Source organism: Helicoverpa armigera, chromosome 3 (assembly GCF_030705265.1).
Source record: "Helicoverpa armigera isolate CAAS_96S chromosome 3, ASM3070526v1, whole genome shotgun sequence".
In the NCBI taxonomy this organism is placed as follows: domain Eukaryota; kingdom Metazoa; phylum Arthropoda; class Insecta; order Lepidoptera; family Noctuidae; genus Helicoverpa; species Helicoverpa armigera.
Genome location: NC_087122.1, coordinates 11642462 through 11656029, shown reverse-complemented (window position 1 = coordinate 11656029; position 13568 = coordinate 11642462). Strand labels below are relative to the sequence as shown.

The 13568-nt window shown below is 36.2% G+C and overlaps 1 protein-coding gene across 1 annotated transcript in view; it reads right to left on the bottom strand.

Moving 5' to 3' along the window:
* Positions 1-13568, bottom strand: part of LOC110372898 (kinesin-like protein KIF21A) — a 67265-nt gene that overhangs the window by 34052 nt on the left and 19645 nt on the right. The window lies entirely within an intron of this gene.

Here is a 13568-nt window from a genome sequence, read left to right as displayed (position 1 = left end):
CGCAGAACCACCATTAATAAGATTCAATTCATCTAATTACCCTAAAGTTTAGTCTGGAGCCTTAAATACCTTATAATAGAAGATTATTTTTGTAAAACCTTCACTGTGTCACAAGCCAAGCTAAACAATCAAGTAATAACTTATTCATGGCAAGTACATGCTGGCAAGTGTATGAATGTTTGTAAAACAGAAATCGAAAGTATGATTACCGCTGCGATTTGATTATTCATTCATTTAAAGTCGGATAAGCTTATTTGTATTTCCTTTCGAGAGACAGTTACTTTACTAAGCACTGATTTAACATAATTAATGCAAAACGCCACTTGTAAATAAAAATGTAGTCAAGAACTCACAAAAGAAAGGCAACGGATATTATAGAAACATTCTCGATATAAATAGAGATGTTTATCAAAACATTCAATTACATATAAGTAAAACATTAAAAGCTATTGTTACGTGTTTTGCGGATCGCTGGGCGTCAACCTGTCTGCGGTGACGGGCGCGTGACTGCCATACATATCGAAGCCGCGAGACGAACAATAACTATAGCTTTACAATTATATCATTTTATCGAAAAAATCTTCACGTGATGGAGAATAGTTAAGTCGATCAGATAAGTGGAGATGAGGCGTAACAAAGAGGGAAAGTACGCGGTGATGCGGCGCTAATCACAGGTGATGGTAATTGTGAGATAAGGCCTAGTAAGCGGACACCAGACGAGATGATTTCTCAGACAGTATTCGGATAATGAGAAACAATGGACAGGCTATCCCAGGCGCCTAAAGAATTTCCTCTTACTTCGCATTGTAGCACTAAAAACAAAGAGGCTTTGATTTCTGGCAAAAAGTTCCATTCTCACGCGCTATTTTGGATTTTAGAGCCTAGTCGGTTTCAAATTACTTTGCATACACTGGTATTGTTTTCTGCGTCATACGTCATAACGCCAGGTATGGATTGGAGTTGAAGTGTTCAGCATTATGTTACGCAATCCTAAACGGGACATATTCTGGCACCAACAAGGTTAGACAAAAAAGGTCCAGACGTAATTCCTGCGTCCTTGCCATTTTATGCCGAAGGCCGCAGTATTAGGTAATGTCTCAAAGCCTTAAGTATATGAAATTCAGTACGTAAGGATGATATAAGCTCAACAGCCTACAGACAACTTGAATTTATTAAGGCATAGTTTTCCGCTCCTTGAGACTCGGGTTGTCTATATCAATAAATCTGTAATTAACATATTCCAAGCCGTGTATAACAGGATATCTATCACATCTCCCTTTCACCAGCTAAGCGCGATTTACCTCGAAGTTGTACAAATCAATAGGACTTGAATACTTTGTGGGCGTGTATAAAAGCTCTCCCTTTAAGACTACCTTATTAGCAAAGCCAATATCTGTGACACGATACTCCATTACGGGAGTATCAGGTTGCACCTACACTTTAAAGGTCTCTTCTCTGTCTACGCGAATATGCAAAAATACCAGCAGCATATTTTTTTGTAAATTAAGGGTGCTAAAAATAGTGTGATGTTCCGGTTTAAGGAAAATACATTGACAGCTATTTTCGGATACAATTTCCCGACATTTCATTTGAATCGCTGAACCGAACCATTTTCAATGACCTTTATGTGTACCTGGACTATATTTTGAAAAGGTCATATGAAACAGAAACATACCTACATAATTGCAAAAGGATACGTATGAGTAGCAAAAAGTATGATACTCGTATAATGAGAAGTTTTTTGCTCAAACATTATAGAAGCAAACATCACCTTAAGAGTTAAGTAACTCTATTGTGTGATTTATAATGACTTGAACAAACCGACTCCTTCGCTGTTTGTCAAGCAATTATCAAATGTATGCGAAGACACGTTCTATTCACTTGTTCCAAGGACGCGTTAGAAATTGATACATTACTCAAAATGTTAGATAAACATAGGTCATGGAACGAGTGCCGTTTTCAAAACCCAGGTGTGGTTCTATGTAGGCGGAGAAGTGCTTAGTTATGCCAATAAATATGCCTTCTACGACCAAAGCTGTGTAAAGCTTGTAACATTAATTTTCTAGCTGAAATATGCAGTTTTATAGCCGGTTATTTTATCAGATTTATGTGAAATTATATTTAATTTATAGTTTGAATATTTTAAGCTTTCAGTGCCTGTAGCGAGTAAACTATTGTGCTAGCGCCATGTAGTCTTACTCTATATTTCACACTTCATGTATGGGCAACTATTTTAAGGATTCAATCAGTACGTAATCATGTACGCGTATCTTTGAACTAAACAACCTTCTATCTATAGTTATGTAAGAATATTGCAATATTTACTATTGCTAAACATTTGTTACAAGAACCCAATTTATAAGTGTCACTATGACATTAAAGTTAATTTGTCACGCAAAATACGTTAATCGTAGTGCGTATTTAATTGATTAGTTTATCATGTTCAAGGTATAAATCAACATTTTTAATAACCTGTTTCCAACAGTTCCTTTTTATGGTGTTCTTACATAATTATAATTGAGGTTCAAGTCACAAGAATATGTTTAGTTCCGGTATTAAAAATATGCTTTATAAAATTGTTATTTATAAAATTTCAGACAAGAAAATAAAAAGCACAAATTCAACTTAATTCTAAGCCTAGAAGGTCAAAAGTTTGGTAAAATCAGATGTTCAGTAAATTATATGTATCTCGCCCTAAATCTTAATCAAATCTGAAACTAGGCTAAACCAGATATTGAAATGGTTAAGCATGTTAGCCTGAATAGGACCTGAACGCCAAACGAATGGGGTAGATAAACAATTGTTCTAGCCTTGATAACAGTATTCGTACTTTACACAGATGGCCCAATTGGTCTATGTTCGTGCTAACCAGTACTTATATTAAATCGCTTTCGCTTATGACTTGACCAGAGGCAATAACCGTTCACGATCATACTGTTTACACTGATGTCACCTGCGCAGAGGCACCTCAGTAAAACGCGGAAACTTGTAACTATAAACATATACCCATACTTAAGTTATGTATGGAACAACGCATGCAATTATACATATCGACTTTGCACACGATTTGCAATAGTATGAAGTACGGTTTGTGCTACTTAATATGATAATTATATGTGTTGGAAAACTTGTAACTTATATTGGATGTAAATGCTTTGTTATTGTCACGTGTAAGAAACCTATACGTTTATATAAATAGTAGTATGTATATCTAATCGATGAGTGTATTGGAGGTAAGTAAGCCACGGAATTTAATCTTATACTGATAGGAAGCTGAAGTTTCTGATACTCCTAGCAAATAATTAACTGGCTTGTTTTTGCCAGCAGTACCTTGCCCTCAGCTTTTAAAAGGGTTTTCCAGATGGAATGAATCCTGAAGTAAAATACTGTTGCGTTATATTAATGAAATAGCCTACTATTGATTTAAATAACATGGATCAAGTAGCAAATATACTCAAAATGTCTGTAATCATATCTCCGATTGTTCTGATAAGGTTTCTAAAGCGAAACGTTATTAAATCTGTTGAGTACTGCTGAGATTGCACCCAGATTACATTTTCTTGAGAACTGAGAAGTCAATGTAAATTAAATGCTATGTACATAGATATATTATGATGTTTTCGCCGTAAACTACACCTATTTTACAAATGTTGAAGAAAATTGCACAATACTATTAAGACGTATATTTTTTCTTGGTAGCATTAGATATTCAAAAAAATGTTTACTATTAGCAAGGTCGTATAAAAATTGTCTCCCCAGGGTGCGCCGTATGGTCATTTAGAATTTAACACCTATATGACGCAAGTTTTATAGGTTAATTATGTATGTCCTGTTACTGTTTACCCAGTTGATGACCTTGAAGTTTTCTTTACCAAGTACCTCACGAAGTTACAAGCATGAAGCAGACAATTAAGTAGTAACTTAAAACCCAAGGCTTTTCAGAACAAATACATGACTACTAAGTATTTGGTCAGGTGCAGTATGCCCTTCGTGAGTTCCTCCTTAACCATAACTGGCCATGAGACGAGGTGCACACGGAAATGTGAGCTTTATCACCTTGAAAATAAAAGCTACAGTTTTTATCGCTATCTCGGACTTATCTGGTAGGATTAGAGTCAGTGCTGACGAAAATTTGACGTTATCTATGGCGCCTTTAATGAGTCATGTTGGTTATGACAAGATTGTGGATGTAGTATGTTTGTGTTCGCTAACACTTATGCAAACTGTTATGATGTCTAGTCCTAAACTAAGAATAGACGACCCAGTCTCCTGTGGTGACGTAAGAGACAATTTAATGAATATGTCAGGTAGATATTGTCCGACAGAAGGACGTTACAGTATCATATAGTGGACGCGTGATGTTTTGAAGAAGTTTACTTTAAATAAGGCCATGATGGATAGTACCATAATTACACTGCATACCTCCAAATTATATTAAAGCCTCTTTTTCAATGTCAAGTCACATAATTAAAATATTTATCAGGAAGTCATACGATCCGCTATAACGATAATTCGATAGCATCAATTTGATAAATTGCATTCAATCATTATCTTTATGACACTGATATCTTTACTCAGAATCGAACCGAATAGTAGCTTAATTACAGTATGCAGATAAGATATCGATGCAAAATAAGGTGCATATGCATACACCTCGGATAGTAAGTATTTTGATACTCAGCACAACTCCAAAACAGTGTAGAGAGCATCTAACGAACTGAAGCGACCAAGAGCACAAATCTGGATGCGATAAAGTCAGCTAATTTAAATACTCTAAGAAAAAAAGTGACAGCAAAAAAGTCTCCCTTTTTTACTCTCAAAGTCCCGACCTGTCGTTTTGTGTTCAATAAAACACGTGCGTCCATAATAGATGGGAACACTTGACGCGATGCATCCGTTACGGCATGGCAGTAGTAAATGCCCAGCGTAACAAATGTCACTACCATTCGTCGCCCTTTCAGGACGTTGACACATGAGCGATTTTATCTCGAATACTGATCGGAATACAGAAATCGGGATTTCAATAGTGATGAAATTATTGTTTTATGAAGTAGGCGGTGATGATGAAGTAGAATAGTAGGTAGATTAGAATCTGAAACCTAATTAGGTAATGTGTGTAGACGAGTGAATGATGCAGCAACTGAAGGTTTACGAGGTGTTAATAAGGCACGAGACAAACTTCCGAAAGCAAATACTTAAGATCCTACGTCAGAAGTTTTTCTAAGTAGCGCCCACAGTAATACCCGAGAGACAATACGACATTTCTATGCAATAACAACGTCAAGGCTAACATCTCTTCAATCAATACTCAATTTGTAGTGATCGCTGAATAAATTGAGCTGTAAGTGGCGTTAACTAGCTCATTATGCTAACGACCGGAGCATTTTTCTCCCATTTACGTACAGTACTCGACAAAGACCACAATACTGTAAATGGCATGAAATCGGACCACCGGCATTTACATATTTAGAGAATGAATCAACATAAACAATAAGGTGGACCACACACAGCTGTATATAACGATATACGTAAGGATAGAATTGTAATGAGTTCAATGATTGAAGTTTATATTGCTTTACCACACATTAAGTGCGCCAAAATAGGGCCCTAAATAATTGATGTCGTTAAAGATGGCTATAATTTAGACAGTAATAACTTTAATATCGATTTATCTGCTAATTTACTTAGTGAATTCAGCCACAATGATTTTTTTCACACCAAGGTAAAAAGGACATGTATAAGAAGGAAGTGGATGTTAGTATGACATTTGACAGAGAGAAGAAAAGTAAATATTACGCCGACCCCAAATTACTTGGGAACAGGACAGGAAGGAGAAGAAGTTATAAGCGATAATAAGGTCAGGTAAGGTAATAAGTACCCAAAGGAAATTATAAGCAATATCATCGTTTCATTGAAAGATAAAGGCAGCATTATGCATAAGCTGCAAACAGTTGCCGACCCTGTACCTATAGGCAAGAACCCAACACGTGGGCTTCAAAAGAATGATCTAGAAGCAAGTGTGTGGTCGTCCTAACGCTTAGTATGTAGGAAACGGCGCACATAGGGGTATTTGATCAATAAAGTCGATCAAAATTATTTATCTGCTATAATTTATTTATTGGCATTAAAATGTACTCAAAAAGTAAAAAAAAATACTATTTTGATTTATTTTTTAACAGGAATTTGAAATAAGTGTAAAAAAAATAATTTGTCTCTATTTGTTTATTGCAATCTTTAACAATTTAGACGTATTAATTAAAAACTTATAAACTAATACATTATTAAATTAATTAAATCGCTTATAACTACTCTTCTTCATCTGAATCATGTTCACTATCTTCTGCATTCTCTTTATCCTTATCAACTTCGTAGGACATTAACATTTCCCTAGTTTCTAGTTTAAAATTTATTGATTTTTTAGTCACTTTTCGTCTAATACTTGTCAAATATGGGTCTGATGTTAATAATAATCTATTTAAGACATCCATATTACAGTCAGTTCTACTGAATTTTCTTGCATATTGTTCCCTGAATTTTCGAAAATGTTTATTACGAGCCTCTGCAGCTTCTTCTGATAAGGCCCCTATTGGTAGTATGGCGTGTCTAATAACTGTAGGCCCATTTATTAAAATAATAATGCTTGTAACTGAATTTCTGCACACGTTTCAGTGACCCTATAAGACTCGGCATTTGGATAGCAATCTTGTTTTGCTTTTTGTAAAATGGAATAGCACGGATATAGTTTTTTAGAACTTTCTCTAATTATTTCGTACTGCTTTCTTGTTAATGCAGCTTCCACAAATATAGACAAAGCCTGACTTGGCGATAGTTGCTTAATTTTTGCTTCAGGAGTTGCGCTCTTTCTGAAAGCTTCACGATATTTCCGACCACGTGTTGGGGATGCCATAATATATTTTATCACGTATGCACCATCCACATTTCCTTTATCACGAAGCGCCATTTGACCTGCATAAATTAGTGTATCTGCTTCATTTTTGCCTCGTAAATGTGATGTCTTCCGACGCTTACTGCAGTCTGTTAGTTCCGCGAACTCTTTGCTTGGCCGACCGGGGATTTTTCAATATTATTTTTTTCGGTATTTCAAGAGTGCCTTGTAACCAATCATGGTATTTTTTCAAAAATACACTTTCTGTTCTCTTTGCTGTCTGCCACTTAGACTTCATTTCAGACTTGAGACGAGAAAATGTTTGAATAAACTATGATTTTTGATCAGTTGGGAATGAAGAGTCATTAATTATTTCAAACTCCAATAAATCCAACTTTTTTCCGAAATCTGGTTCAGTATATTCCCTCGATTTTCGGAAAACATAATTTCGCGTCACGACCTTTGTACCAGAAGACCCTACAACAAGAGAAATCTGAAATTAACTTAAGTGACCGCAAAATAAAGTTTGTTTTTGTAAATACCACATGCACTTAATTTTCAAAATGTTTTCATTTTGGCACATATTGGCAGCTATTTTCTTTTTAAATTTCTAATATGCATATCTAACAACAGGATGAAAAAAGAATTTGACCCGGGAAAAGTCCGGAAATACAACAAAAAGACTTTGAAATATTGGAAAAGGCTAAAATCGACTCATCTTTTTAATGTACCCCATAAAAGATGGAGTAAATAATTGTTAAAGGTATATATTACAAAAAAAATAGTAATATAAATTTTACATACCTTGTTCTGCACCGTCCATAACTAAAATATGATTTATACCGAGTAATCTAACTGTCACGCTTATTTTTAACAATTAAGTTAACTCACTTTCACTGGGTATTGAGTTCGTGCGATCAAGCTTGCGTTAGAAAGACGACTGATTGTGAACGGAATTTTAGCAAGAACAAAAGAGAGTTGAGCGGTTTATTGTCCCCCCGACCCTACCGTTTTGCCAGGTAGCAAAAACTACCTTCTATGAATACTTTGTAATATTTGACTTTTGATCGATTTTTTGGGTTAAATACTCCTATGTGCGGCGCGGTATGCGCGAACGCACAGATATAGATCATAGGCGCGCGCCGCCCGCCCATTTACGGCGCAGGCGCTAACGTCGTCACCCGCTGCCCTTAAATGTTTCGTGCTGGTTTCAATGGCTGTGCTTTTAACAAAGAGCATACACAAGTAGGCACACTATGGAAACTTATAGAAGGCGCAAGAGTTGCAAGTAAGGAAAAGCATTGCTGGTTAAACTTTGTCGATGTGTGAAAGACATTCTGAGGAGAACACTGATAAGTTTACAATACTACATTCTACTGACTACCAGAACGTTGGAACAGTCAAAGAAATTATGAATGACAGTGTTGATGAAAAGGGGAACCCTTTTGCAATAAAACTAGTCGTAAAACATCAAAACGTAAATTACGACGCTCCTTTATCATTGTTTATAATTTAATAAGCTAAAGGTTATTACAATAAATCAGGGCTTAATGAGTTGTTTGAACTGTTTTAAAAGTTCTTATAAATCTTACGCGATTTCTTTTCAGCGAAACTTTCGAGCTTGGATTAAATATTTAAGTACAAAACTTTTCATGAAAACTGATGACGTACTTAAACGAAGCTATTGAAATATTTTTATGTTGTAAGTTATGCTTTCTTTTAGGCTTTGGTTTATCTTTATTGCCTCTTGTGAAAATTCAATCGATTTCACTTTTTTATCGAAATAAATAAAAGTCCAATGCATATATCGCCTGAGACCATCTTTGCTCAGTCCAAGGTTGATTGAAAAATATGATCCTACGATTGCAAAACGCCTAAAACGAAAAAATCCAAATCCTAAATAATCCAAATTCGGAAAGCAGTAGGCGAGAAACCGCAATCGAGAAGGAATCGCAAAACGGACATCGATTTACCAACACCTGTCCATTCATTCATATATCGAGTTACCAAATCGAGAACGCCTTGAATTCTTATTTTACTCGCTCGATTAGATAATGGCTTGAACTCCGAACTGGTTCGTTGTATCTGGCCGGTATGACATTCGACCTTCCGAAGGCATATGGCCACGGGTCAATAGCACCACGCATTTTATGGTCCATTACGAACATATCGTGAGCGACTGTTCGAAGCAATTTTGCGTCGTTTGGTTCTGGTTTTCAAGGTATGTTTAACCTGAGAAGGATGTTTTTAATGTCAACATTGATATTAGGGAAATACTTGAAGCAACATTCCGTGGACTTGATTGACAAGGTTTTACTTGTTATTCTTATATCAAACTAAAGAAAATAAATACTCTAGGCGTTTTCGATTCATTTTGAACACCATCTACTGCCCTTTTTTTCTATAATGATGCAGAATAAATTACCGGTTAAATACTTTTTGATTGGGCTTTATCTTATACTTTAACTATTACCTGACCTTTTCGATAGGGTAAACCAATTATTATATCTGTACTTTCACCAGAACCTTCTCCATTAATCCTAGCAAAAGCCAGCCCTTTCTCTTATAGATTAGATATAACGTTCAATAGGTAATTTGTGGAAGTGTGTCATGCCTTTATATTGATAAAAGGGCTATGTCAAAGGGCCGGATATCCGTCGATAACAGCTAGACAAAGAGACAAGGAACCGATATTCTATTTGAAGGAGCACTCACTCATCGTGGTTGTCATTATAAGCGTAGTTTGCCGTAGAAATAGAATGAAGGAATCATCATTGTGTTTAGGTATTATTAGTTAAATACACACCTTGACTGTTGAATCTATGTATTTGTGTTTTTGTACTTCTGTGTAATTGTTTATAATCTTGAGGATGATTACGATCTTGAACCGAGATGGTTATTTCTTGCAACTATCGACGGATGTCAAGATCCACGACTACAAAAAATAGATGGTTTTATTTCATCTTTGCTTTCAAGTGTTCAGACTACTACGCATGATTCATACACGGTGATTTGTGTATGCAAAAAAATCAATCTACAGCACCAAATTTTTCGTGTCATAATTATAACTTCGCTAACTACTAACCCCATTTTCTCGCGTAACGGTTCAAAGGCGCTCCCAAAAATCTGAGTCATTGCCAATAAATTACAGGCAACGGCTTCATTATAGCAATTACGAGCAGTTTCACGCCGATAAGATAAGGCGGGCACATCTCTATGAAGTTCACGAGCAAGGTCAACGCACCTCGCAAGACTAACCAGCTCAATTGAGCACACTAGTCACGGATATTTCAGGTACAGCAAAAATTGTTTCGGAAATGCATGCTTTATGAACCAAGTAGGTCAAGTGACAATTCACGTCGAACCTACTTTGTTAATTTTTCAGGTTATTTCTGGAATTAATGATGTGAGCGGATGGTTGAATAGAAGTTTCCAGTTACTTTCGTTTGATCATACTTCGGAATTGCTTTTGCAGATACAATCGGGTTTGGCAGATTTATAATTAATACAGAGGTGTCTGTACGCAGCTCTCGCTGCAAATATACACCTGTAGATTTGAAGTTGTTATTAATTGCAACATGAGTAAGCTAAGGCAGAATACCTTATGTTCGCAAAGGAAAGGAAATTAGATGAAGACGAGTAAGTTACTTAATTTAGAAACAAGAAACCTAGTTGTTCAGTACGAAAGATAGGGTGGTCACCAACTCATATCCCTCTGGGTGGTATTGGGATAAAAGTTGTTTTAAGACACATAAATATTTTGTTCCAGCTGGCTTCGGCCATTACGGAACAAAAGGGGAGCCGTATGAACACCCTGCACTGTATTATCTAAACAAATCAATAGTCAGCATTGGCTTCAAAGTGAATTAAAGCACTTACCGTAATAATAAGCCAGTGGCTTCAGGTAAACAAACGATTGCACGTGGAACTCTGATGAAAGTTAAACAGTGCAATATAAGCGAGACATTATCGAGCCGACCATTAAACTCAGCGAATGATGTCCAATTAATTTTGATCACAGTAAGAGATAATCTGGACTGTAAATTGGACAATTATGAGTTACCATATTAAGAAATTCTTCACGAGATAAATGCTTAATATAAAGTAATCATGTTTAACTGAGGCGCATAATTAGCGGCTTGGCTCAATAAGTTCAGCGCAAGGAGGTCGGCGTGGGCGGGCTGAGGCAAGGACCGCCGCCTGCGCAGCGCTCAACTTTTATTGTTAACATCGCATGCAAATCATAATGTGTTCTGTCATTGAGTTTTTGTATCGTAACATAATTAGCGGAGGCACGTGGGCAGCCGCCCGAGTTACTACGAGCCTATATGGCGAGACTACTTCACGCCAGATAAAGATCGCATTGAACGTAGATCTGTTTTGCATGGTTGTTACGTCAGCGTGTTACAACGATCTAGCCTATTTGTGCGTGTAGTGTTATGATCGAATGCTAATCTTTGAGGCTTTGTTGGACTTAAATTGGAAGCATGTATATCCAAGTTATGTCGCGTCTTTTGACACCCATTTTGGGATGAGTCAACATCAAATTGTCACTGGGTCCTGCAGCCTATCCATCAGATTCTAGCATCAACGACACTATTTTACAAGTCCCCAATAATAAATATCAGAAGCCCTTTCCCCTCACGACTTTTAGCGACTTCCTGTCAATTTATTCCTATAAATGTTGGCGTTACACATAATATATTGAAAGGGGCGAGGATATAATTTATGTAGTCCGAGCGTGGGTGTACAATCGCACGATATTAGCATGTGTGCCACTTTGACGCCGCTGGTGTTTGTACGAAATGGGTCGGAACGACTTCAAATTGACCGTGATGCAGCAATGGGCCGTTCCATGTGATACTATAAAAACTATCTGCGTAATTTACTTCTTTAAATGACTTGTTGAAATAACGCCTGTTACTGATAATAGAGACGGAAAAAATAAGCTCGGCTCCAATTCGTTCATTGTCATGCTTTTAAGTAATGTTCTACACAGTTTAAATACTACTAAAGAAGCGAAACTTAATACACCTACTGCGGAAGGGAAGCAAAAAAATATTAAGAACAAAAAAGCCATGTTTTAACGGTTCAACGACTTTTGCTAAGTTACGTTAAGTTGGTGGTCTCGCCCCTGGTAACATACGATGCAAGCATTATAGTAAATATGGTACTTATCAATAGAATCAGTAGTTAAGAACGGCTATAAAATAAATATAAACGAATCACGTTAACCTGGATACAAGTCAAGGAACTAGTTCCTTATTCGAAAAGTCAGATTATGGTAAAGTATCAATGCATACGCTGAAAACTTTTTGTTCCCGTCACTGAAATAGATGACTGGTATATTGTCCAAGTTTTAATGAACAATTTGGTTGGCTCGTGAAATGAGAACTACTCACGCAATGCAAAGAGGGTTTTTTGCGATCATGCTACGGTTTTTACAAGCCGTGCCTTCGATGTTAGTGATGATAAGCATTTTTCTGTAGAATAGTATGGCATTACTATCGACAATTATGTAAGGTACACTGTATTTAAGCCCGTCAATGATCGCCCCAGATCACAGGATCGTGAAATAGAAAGCTTTCATGAGCTACATGACGAATGGCTAGATTAACTGTATTGCATATCAAAGGAACATTCTAAAAGAATCAATCATGTCAAATAATTAAGAAATCAACAAAGTTTCATGGACGGACATTTAATAAATAGGAAGCCGAGAGAGGAGTTCCTAACACAATAGAAATGATACTGGGACCGCACCATTGTTTGTATACGGTGAAGGTATACTTTAGACTGATGAAAATTTCCACAAAGGAGCTCAGTAAGCCCAAGACATTATAAATAGTTCCTCTTAGGGTACAAGTAATCCTGCAGAAAATGTCTGGTAAGTTCTAAAACACGCACGCACTTGACCCAATAACTTCTAATTAAAATATCGATTGCGTCAGTATGTTCACCTAAATTATGTCACCATACATTTAGCGTACTACGAAAAGCTTCAAGGTTGAAGTTTTAAAAAATTAAGTTCATGGTTTTTATACATAGCAAATCAGAGTCGATCAGAGTATGTATAGACCAAACGAATAAGGAACTACAGCTTTAACTATCAGAATTCTTTGTTTTAGGAAGCATATAACTTAAATCCTTCAGGAAATAATAAAAGCCAGTACTAGAGGCTTTATTTTAATTCAATACGTTGTATTTTCTTTCTCAAACATTAAATCTAGCTTTAATAAAGTTTATTGCCTATACGATTTTACTATGGCATAAAATGGTATGTTATGGTGCAGGAACAATTCGTACTTAGTCCACACTTTTATGGCCTATAGCCTATTTTAGTCAATGCACATGCACCATGCACTAATGCAATGGAACGAAACTATATAATAAAAGAATAATGTTCTTCTATAAAGCTTCAATCTTTCGTTTAAAATTTTCTCACAGTACACCTACCTACGTACACTTAAACCTTTGTAGCGAAAGGTGTTCGAATGAAGAACTTTCAAGTGAAGTATCAACACATCAAGATTCTGCAGTAACAAAAGCCATTAGTACTCTTTGAAAAACTCTTGTTAGGTTTGTAATAAAACAAGATAGAGAGATAAAAACTATAGAGTACCATAATATTTTTCCTTCAACGAAAACTTTCCGGATATCAAAGACACGTCATACTCAAACA